This window comes from Amblyomma maculatum, chromosome 3 (genome assembly GCF_055883805.1).
Source record: "Amblyomma maculatum isolate TAMU_Amacu chromosome 3, ASM5588380v1, whole genome shotgun sequence".
NCBI lineage: Eukaryota > Metazoa > Arthropoda > Arachnida > Ixodida > Ixodidae > Amblyomma > Amblyomma maculatum.
In genome coordinates this window covers 96,298,122-96,308,594 of record NC_139346.1, presented here as the reverse complement: position 1 = coordinate 96,308,594, position 10,473 = coordinate 96,298,122, and the positions used below count along the sequence as shown (strand labels likewise).

Genomic DNA, 10,473 nt, shown 5'->3' with positions numbered 1-10,473 from the left:
ACGGAAGTGACGGGAAGGCGCCGTAAGCATGATAATCCCCGACTGCAGGCGGCGAAGCAGATTCTTGGAGTGTCACATCGAGCTGTGATGCGAATTCCTCTGGCCTGAATGTCGAGGTGCGCGTCTTCCGCAGTGTCGGGTGACTGTGTTTCTGAAGGCCAAAAATATAGCTGGTTCACGCGCCGCCGGTCAATTGCTCCAGGTGTTTCTACTGTAACCCTTCTGGTCCCAGACGTAGATGTCACACCACCTCTGGTATCCATTTCTGTCCTGTTCCATAGTTGTGAATGTGCACACGACTCTTTACTTGGGGCAGCCACTCCTGGCTATCCAATGGTGCGTCTCCGCGCTACCCTTCGGGAAACAGGTATCCAGGCGCGATCTTATGTGGTCCTAGAAGCATCTCTGATGGAGGCTTCCCGCTCTTCTGGGGTGTCCTTCTGTAATTGAGCAGTAGGCGCATAAGCTTATGCTCCAATTTGCCAACCCCCAACTTCCGGAGACCATCTTTCACCATTGAGACAGCTCTTTCGGCAGCTCCATTAGACTGCGGGTGGAAGGGGGCGGTCCTAATGTGCGACATGTTATTCTCGACAAATGTTGCAAATTCACGACTAGTGAACTGTGTTCCTTTATGGGAAACTATCATTCTGGGCACTTCAAATCGGCTGAATATGTCCCGTAAACAGTGGATTGTAGCTGTCGTGGTAGCTCGCTTCAGGTGGAGCGCTTCTATCCATTCAGTGTGCGCATCGATTAGCACAAGCACCAGCTTACCTTCTATCGGCCCGGCAAAATCCACGTGGATGCATGACCATTTCTCAAACGCTTGGGGCTAGCTTGCTGGTGGAGCGGCTGGCGGCATGGGCAAATTGTCGATGCAATTTTTGCACTGAGTCGACCTTTCCTCAATCTAGGCCTGGCCACCAAAACAACGATCGTGCAATAGATCTCATCTGCGACGACCCTTAGTGGGTTTCATGCCGCAGTTGCAGTAATCGTTTTTGCGCACCGGCAGATAGATCGACTCGATGGCCCCAATAAATTAACCCATGTGCTAGGGAGGGCTCAAGTCGACGGTGAAAAAATGCAGCCCGGCAGGGCTGAAGGCCTTTCGAGCTTCAAAGTTCAAATTTCAAAGTTTATTCAGAAATAAATAAATCACTTCATTATACAGAAGGTTACAGAAAGATGTCCCAAAGGTTGACGCTGTACTGGGACCTGTATGTACAAACGAAAAAGGAACAAAATACAACATGAAGCAGCATTGCATGATTTAAAACTTGTTAGCGAAATTTAAAAAAAAAAAACAATACAGCATTCTAAAACGCAAGCAACAAATACACTAAAACGGGATTAAAGGAAGCAAACCGCATAAATATGCGGGGGGGGGGGGGGGGGCAAATGGAATCAGGAATAAACAATAAATGAGCGGATCTCACGTTTACATGAAGATACACAGGAGATGGTTTTTAGAAAATGAGGTAAATAATTCCATAGCTTTATTAGCGAAAGCCCGACAGTCTGAAAGCCATAGTTAGTTCGAGCTTTTGTAAGTGCAAAATTATTGTGGGTTGCAAATCTAGTAGTATTTCGAGTGATCAGTTCTTGCATATGAATGTACTGTAGAAGGTTACAATTATTTAACTCAAAATAAGCTAATATTCCAAGGTTAAAGTTTATGAGCTCAGAAATACGAAGCATATTAAGGTGAGAGTATTAAGAAGAAATGGAGAAATCCCTATTTGACCAAGTGATTATCCGGACTGCTTAGTTTTGTATAATATGAAGTGCAGAAAGGTTGGAATGATATGTCTAACCCCAAGAGATGATGCAATAGTTAATATGACAATGAATGAAAGCATAATAAAGTTGGGTTAAAGTATGTAAACTAAAGTAATAACTTTCCTTTAGAAGAATTCTGATCCCATATAATGTTTTATTTCGAAGTTGTTGAATGTGGGTGGTAAATTTCAATTGGTGGTCCAGTTCAACACCAAGAAATGTACAATTAACTGAGGTATATATATGGTAAGAGATAATTGCAAGAAAAGTTGGAACAGTAGTAAGCTTTGAGCTGAACACCATGAACTTGGATTTAGTAGGGTAATCACAATACCATTTTTGACGCACCAAGCAGCAAAGTTAATCAGATATGAATTGAGCTTGAATGTCAAGATATCCAGAGATTTATGTGACAAGATAAGGGTAGTATCATCTGCATAAAAGATACAATCGGTGGTAGGAGAGAGACAGTTAGGACGATCATTTATAAAAGTTAGAAATAGAAGCTATTCAAAACCGTGCAGCACGTTTTATTTCCCATGATTACAGCCGCCATACCAGCGTGACTAACATCAAGTTGTCCTTATCACTCACAAGTTTACAATTACGTCGGGATATCGCGCTTATCTGCTTGCTACATAAACTAATCTACAGTCACCATGCATCAACAGTGCCACTTGCTAGACCGACTCGCACCTCCCACCGCCTGAATAATAATATAGGTTTTCAACGTCTATTCGGCCGAACACATGCATTTACCTTCTCTGCCTTGCCACGGGCTATAAAGGGTTGGAATGGTCTTCCCGAAAGCATCGCTAACATATCTGACCCACTAAAATTCAAAAACGAATTGAGTACCTTTTTGCAGTCAGAATAACTTTTTTATATTGCGTTCACTGTGTGCAGGTTGATTTCGTCCAATGCCGCTAACTATTGTATAATGTCATAATCCTCGGTTTATTACTTTCCATGCATGCTCTAATACTTATTTGCAGTTCCAGTCCTGTATTACTGTTAACTTTTGTATTTTGAACTATGTACCATTGTTCCTTTTGATACACTGTAACCCCTCCCCCTCACACAATGTTCCATGTTTGGAACCTGTGAGGTATTTGTATAAATAAATATATATAAAAAAGAATGGAGCCTTGCGGGACACCCATGTTAATAACATTTTTATTAGAAAAAAAAAAACCTGATATATACACTGTTGGTTCTCGATTAGATAAGAGCTACGAAATCATTTTAAAGGGATCCCATCAATGCCATAAGACTTAGTTTAGCAATAAGTATATTGTGAATAATTGCGTCAAAAGCCTTAGTAAAATCAAGGAAGACAGAGGCGACGTAGTTACCTTTATCTATTTCAAGTTTTCATTTGCCGGTTAAGTACGTCAAAGCGAGGTTAGTGGAAAAACCATGCCGAAATCCAAATTGTTTCGCATGCAGCCTTTTAATTTTTTCTATATAATTAGAGAGTCTTAAGTGAATCAGGTTGTCAAAGATTTTACTGAAAAATGGAAGGATAGAGATGAGTCAATAGTTATTAAGGAGGTTTCTGTCTCCTTTTTTGAAAATAGGTACGACTTTACTTTCCTTTAGTTCTTGAGGAAAAACACCAGATTAAAAAATTAAGTTAATAATATTGACGAAGACACCAGCAATGGTATCTACAATCGCTTTCATATTACTTCCGTGAATATTGTCTAATCCAGCGGACGACGTTTTCATGGTCAAGATTGTGCTTTTAACCTCAGGAGGTGACGTAGGGGCCAGAAAGAATGAATGCTCAGAGAAAGCGGGAGAGTCAGTGTACGTAGAAGTAGAAGCTGAAGGTGGACAGGAAAAGAATTCGCTGAAAGCGTTGGCAATGTCTGCAGGGCTATGGACAGCTATTCCGTCATGAATGACGGTTTATATAGATGAATTAGAGTTCCTGTTGAGAAAAGAGTTAATGAGGCGCCACTGTTTACTTGAATTAGAGCCCCAGCTAAAAATTTCATTTGCGTAACAACGTTTCCTGGCATTCTTCAAAGGTACTGTCAAGGTGCGACAGTACATTTTATAACATTGATGTAGGCGAGTGTTATATGGTTGTCTTCTAGTTTTTCTGTGTATATTTTCTTTCTTTCTAAGACTCTAAGAAGGTTTTTAGTAAGCCAAGGGTTGTCAGGGAATGAGTAATGCTTGTGAGAAATAACGGTTGATGTACAGGAAGCCAAACAATCAGTAATTATAGATGAGAAAGTACTATATGCCAATTGAGCATCAGTCATCAAAGCTATATTCGACCAGTCTATAGAAGAGATTAAATTAAGAAAATGTGGGAGATCAAAGACGGTCTTGGAGAAAGTTTATAATGTGGTCCGATGACTATTTTGAAACGTGAGCGCTACAGGATAGTGATCAGTGATATCTACCGTAATAATAAAAGCTGATGGAGGATAAAGAAGATTGGATAGTGCATGATGAATGAGAGAGCCAGACTCGGGTGAAGTTGAACGAGTTGGAAGGTTGAGTAATGATTCAGTTCCATACCCCTGAAAACATGTAACATACTGGTCACTATGAGCATTAATGTCTCGTATATTTACGTTTATATCTCCCATAATGACTACACGCTTATTATATTTTGCTAAAGCATTAAGTACAGTGTCGAGAGCTTCACCAAAAGCCATAATATCAGAACTTGGGAACCTGTATATGCAGCCTATTACAACATTCTTATCATCTATACCAAGTACAGAATGATCCAGTTCAATCCAAACAGACCCGCAGACCGTCAAATTTAAGCACATATCTATTCGTCGTTTATATGTTATGCAAACAGAAACAAACATCGCAGAACCGCCATGGCAAGAAGAAACAGAGTGACAATATTCAGGGTAGTAATTCGAAAAGCATTACAAGTTATGATGAGCACTAGATAGCCATGTCTCAGACACAGATAACTGAAAATATGTAGCGACAAGAAGATAAGAAGGCTTGGAATTCATCATGATGTTTACGCAGACTACGCGCATTGAAATTTATTACGCAGTGATAGAGATTAGAAAAATGCACATCGATCTGATTAGAACTTATGTACGGCGTGGTGAAGATTTCAACGAAAAAATACAAAACGCGTCACCTATTCGAACACTCAAGGCCAGATTTGTTTTGTATCCGGTAAACTGCGCTGACATGTGTCTGCCTAGCCAGTATGACGCAGTCCTTAGTCCACAAGAATTTCCAGCCGTTATCTTTAGGCTAACCTTGTAGCACGTAATGCTTGACGCGATATAGTGTCGAGTCGACGGCTGTAAGGTCTTTCAGCTCTCGGGGCGTGACTGGGCCTTCGTCCAGGCTGTCCAAAGAAAAAACGTACTCTTGCGGCTCTTGGGTCTCCATGGATGCTATGACCGGGTAATTGCAGCGGAAGCCTGCTGAAGGCGTCCGAGTTCAACAGTTGCCTTCCGGGAGTGTACTGATGTTTGTAACGATATCCTCCCAGTTAGAATGCCCAACGCTGAATGCGGGCTGCAGCCATAGAGGGTGTCGGGCGGTCGGCCCTTAGCAATCCGAGGAGAGGCTGGAGGTCTGTAACCAAGGTGAATTCACGGCCTAACAGATAGTCTTTGAACCTCGTGACCCCATAAAACTAGGGCCAGCGCCTCACGCTCCAGCTGTAATTCCTCTCAGCTTTCGTGAGAGTCCTTGAACGGAATCCGATCGGTCTGTTGACGCTGCCTACTGGGTGAAAAGGTACTGCGCCAATGCCGTGTGGGGAAGCGTCGACTTCTAGTTTCAGCTCCTTTAACGGGTGAAAATGATCAATCATTTCGGCATCCTTGAGACACTATTTGGCCTTACCGAACTTTGTTTCCTGGGGGTGGCTCCACAGCCATTGCGCATTCTTTTCTAGTAACTGATAAAATGGGTCAACATGGTTGACAAGTTCGGCAGAAACCTTGCATAAAATGTTAGCGTTCCGACAAAAGAACACGGCTCGCTCACGTTACGAGGGCTCGGTGCTTTCATGATAGCTTCCACGTTCTTTTCCGTCGGGTGAAGACCGAGACGATCGATACGGTGTCCCAGGTAAAGAAGCCGATAGCTGGCTGAGATTGCATCTGTCGTATCGCAGCTTTACCCCGTGCTTTCGAATCGCTGCAACATTGTCTTCAGCCGAGATCCGTTGTCTGCCGCCTTTTCAGACAACAACACGTCATCTAAGTATGCCTGCATTCCAGGCAAGCCCGCTAGAATAGTATCCATCTTCCTTTGAAATATAGCAGGAGCAGATGAAATGCCGAACGACAGCCTATTGTAATAGAAGAGCCCTTTGTGCCTATTAATCACACACAGCTTGCGTGAAGCTTCGTCTAGCGGCACTTGGTTGTAGGCACCTTTCAGGTCAAGTGTACTAAAAACTTCACCACCGCTGAACGACACGAACAGGTCTTTGATCACCGGAAGGGGATACTGCTCAAGTACACAAGAGGGATTCAAGGTGGCCTTAAAATCCCTGCAAATCCTGACTGTGTCATCTTTCTTAAGCACTGGTACAACGGGGGTCGCCCAGTCCGAATATTTTACGGGCGATATTATGCCTAGCGTCACTAGCCGGTCGCACTCTTTTGCCACTCTGTCACGGATCGCGTACGAAAGCGGTCTAGCCTTGCAAAACTTGCTAACCGCATCGTCTTTCAGCATCACGCTGGCTGGGGGTCCCTTCATCAGGCCCAATTCCTCTGAGAAGACATCCTCGTAGTTACTGCGCAAGGTATTGATGTGGCTTCTGGATTTTCCCGCCACTACCACTTCTCTTTTACTGACTTGCAATACCGGAACGCCAGCCCGATCCAGCAAGGTTAACAGATCTCGCCCGCACAGGCTTAGTCTAGTACTATGAGATTTGCATTCGACTGACACACTTTGGTGCGTAGCAGCTAGTTGAAGCTCGCCTAACACTGGCAGCCTTCCAGCGTAGCACGAAAGTTTCTGATGCGAAGGCTTCAAGTTTGGCCAGTGTTTGCAATGCTTATCGAAAACCTGTCGCGCTATGACACATACTGGTAATCCTGTGTCTACTTCCATTGCCAGTTCTATAGCGCCCCAATTGAATGTGCGGCGAATTGGCGGCTCGAGACACTTTGTTCGCGCCGACAGCAAAGTTCAGATATGAGAATGTTGATAGCAATCTTACGATGTGGTTTCCTGCACTGTTAATGTTAGGCCGTGAGGCGCAGGTGCAGCAGCCCCGTGTTGCTTGTCGTGGCGACTGGAACCCATTTTTGCGAGATGTCCAAGTTGGCCACAGTGATAACAGCGCGATTTGTCCCAGCTGCAGCTGTTAGCGTCATGTTTCAAGCTTCCACTTATCGGCACTGTCTCTCGGTGTTGGCCGGCGTCGTGCTTGCATTTTCAATAGTGTTGTTACTTCTGGCAAAATTGCTTGTGCACCGTTTTCCGCGGCTTCAGCTATTGCTCTCGCTTCGGCTTCCTCTTGATTTAGCTCTTGTTTTGCAAGGCGTTCTTTCCGTACTGAGCTTGAGCGTACACCGCACACGATTCTGTCTCGGATCATCCTGTCAAGGCAACTGCCGAAGTTGCAGTTGTTTCCTATGCGGCGGATCTCGACGAAGAAAGCCGGAATAGATTCTCCTTCTAGTTGGCAACGACTGAAGAACTTTCAGCTCTCCGAAACTTCGTTCCGTTTAGGGTCGCAGTATTCATTCAAGGCTTTGATAACTTCGTCATAGCTCAAACAGTTCGGCGCCCGGGGAGCCACCCTTCCGGCGAGGATTTGAATAGTCTGTGGGCTCAGTGCTGCCACAAGAAGTGCCCTCTTCTTACTTGACTGAGCGATGACACTCAAAATTCGATGCCAAATAGAGTATTACTCGCTCATTTGGTCAGTACCGCTGATTATAGGCTGTTCCAGTGTCGGTCTTTACAATGATTAGATGATAGTACCAGGCTTGATTGATATCTTAGCAGACATGTTCCACTCTATATGTTTTTTTTTTAATAAATAGCAGTTTTAAGGACGTTCTTGACCGCAATCACTTCCTGCTCAGAGATACGACTGATGTCGCAAACCGTTTTCTCTCTTGCAGCGTTGCCGGGGCTACGAAGAGACGAAGCTCTTCAGAACCGCCTTTAATATTGCACTTGATTTGTTAATTGCATTTTTGCACTTGGACTTGAATGTCTTCTTCAGCCTGGCAAATAAGGGTTCCTAGGAACTTCATAGTTTCAAAGAAAAAAGCTTGCATAATAAACAAAAGGAGATTTTAATTAATTTTTTCATCAAGGGGTCACGTCTTGTGGGACATACGTGGTGGCATTATAGGCGTAATGACCACAGATCTTAGCTTAAAATAAATGTGAGGTGCGTCATTCGTTTGTTATTGCTTTCACAGAGTCGCCGTTTTCACAGTACATGTCGTAATAATGAAGCAGGTGCAGTACTTAATGGTGATGCGTTTGCATAAAGTTGAAATGAATGGAAGCTGCTCCTATTCTGAGAAGCGCTATTTTCCTCTAGCCCATTCTGCAACTGTGATTCGAATTCATGCTAGCTAGTTCATGCAATGAGGTGTTGTCGCAAGCGAGATGGAAGACCAGATTAAAATTAACCAATTTCTCGATGCTTTAAGTGGCTGGTGTCAAAATTGTAAAATGCAAGTTAATTACGGTAAACCCACTTTCACACATATTACTAGTAAGAAAAATCCACTTACCTTCCAGTAATCTATAGGCAACAATTGCTTGACAAATGTGTTTAGCTTTAAATATTTGGGCATAACTTTCCACATGATTTAAATTGGCGCATGTATGTTGAAGCAATTTCGTCGGCTGCTTTTATAAAGCTATGTTTTTGAAAGCGAAGTTGTCGAGTGTAACGAAGGATGTGAAGTTATTGTCATATAAGACACTCATTCAACCACTGCTCGAGTATGCTTCAGCAGCCTGGAATCCTCACCAAAGGGTACTGCAATGATAATATCGAGAGAATACAACCTCTTGCGGCACGCTTTATCTGTTGCAGATATAGGAGGACTGATTCGGTCACCGAAATGTTGCACTTCTGCAATATTGAGTCGTTAGAAAATCTGATAATAAAGCAAAGGTTGAAAGTACTGCACCAAATACCGCACGATGATCTAAAAATACATAAGGAAATGTACTTACACCCACCTGCTAAGCATAGCCCCAGGTTGAATCACAATGCAACCATAAGACCGTACTTCGCTCGCACTAACGTATTTTGCTTTTCTTTTTTTCTGACGCGATAGAGCTCTGCAATAAATTGCCTACTCCTGTCATACAAAGTGCCACTAAAACAGCATTCCAGAAAAGTCTCGATCAATACATTAATGAACGCTAACATGTCGTCCCCCGTCCGTCGTGGCCTTTCTATATCTTTTTTTTTCCAGCTTAGCAGCTTTATGAGATGTTGTATGCATAATTGTAACTGAAAGTGTTTGTTACTGTATTCTGTCATTTGAAATTTTAGATGTGTTATTGATTTTGTATGTAGTGTTGATTGCCTGCTTGTAATGACCCTCAGAAGGGTTAACAGCATGAATAAATGATAACAATAATACATTCGAATTGACCCCGCCGGGATGGAGCAGTGGTTACGGCGCTCGACTACTGTTCCCAAGGACGCGGGATCGAATCCCGGCCACGGCGGCAGCTTTTCGGTGGAGGCGAAAAGCAAGGCGCTCGTGTGCTGTGCGATGTCAGTGCACGTTAAAGAACCCCAGGTGGTCGAAATTTCCGGAGTCCTCCACTAAGGCGTCTCTCATAGCCTAAGGTGCTTTGGGACGTTAAACCCCTCAAAACCAAAACCAACATTCGAATTGAATAATGGCTCTAAGAACAATAGTTACCTCGAGTAAACGATTAAGTTTAGACCACAGAGCTTAAAATGCTATGCGCCGCGTCCTTGAGACGTTTCTGAACACTCACCCCTCCAAAGAGAAATCAGTCTGCACTTTAGCAATGCAGTATCGCTGTGCGCTGAAAAACGCTGCACGCAAACAAAGCATGCATTTTCAATTGAGCACAACAATTCTGTCTTATCCCATCCGCACCACGCATGCGATATGACTGAGATTCTTACTTTGTTAGCTGTACCTATTGTGTGTATAAACACGATGTACTTATATGGCCGCACATTTATCACAGATTTTTGTAATGCCGGTTGCCGCCGGGCTTTTGTGGTGCATGAGTCCCCGACGCTGTCCACGCTGTTATTTTCCGCGCGTTGCCGAGCCACGAATGTTGACGCCCGATAACATTCAAACTTGGAAAACGCGCGGAGCCATATTTTCGTTCTTTTCTCTTTTAGCAGTTCGCTGATTGCTTCCTTCGCCCTGATAGCATTTCATGCAGGGCGCGCAGACATAAGTGTCTTTGTGCGTAAAAGTTTTGCAACTCCCAGAACCGCAACTGGCATAGTTCCGATTCTATACTAAAGAAGTGCTATCTAAGTATATCTGTCTAAGGAATTCATTCGTTGAAATCAGGCTATTGCTGATAAAAGTAGAGCACAAGAAAATACAACTCTCATGCACATCGATCTGCACTTCTGGCGCTCCGGCTTCGTGGGGCTGGCGTACGTTGGCGTTAGTTGGTGAACAAGTTAGTCTGAACTATCTGCAACTTGCAATTCGATGCATGCTATCGAACCTG

The 10,473-nt window shown here is 43.6% G+C and overlaps 1 pseudogene; it reads right to left on the bottom strand.

Moving 5' to 3' along the window:
• Positions 1–349: 349 nt before the first annotated feature.
• On the bottom strand, positions 350–7,771 carry LOC146195381 (uncharacterized; annotated as a pseudogene).
• Positions 7,772–10,473: the final 2,702 nt, after the last annotated feature.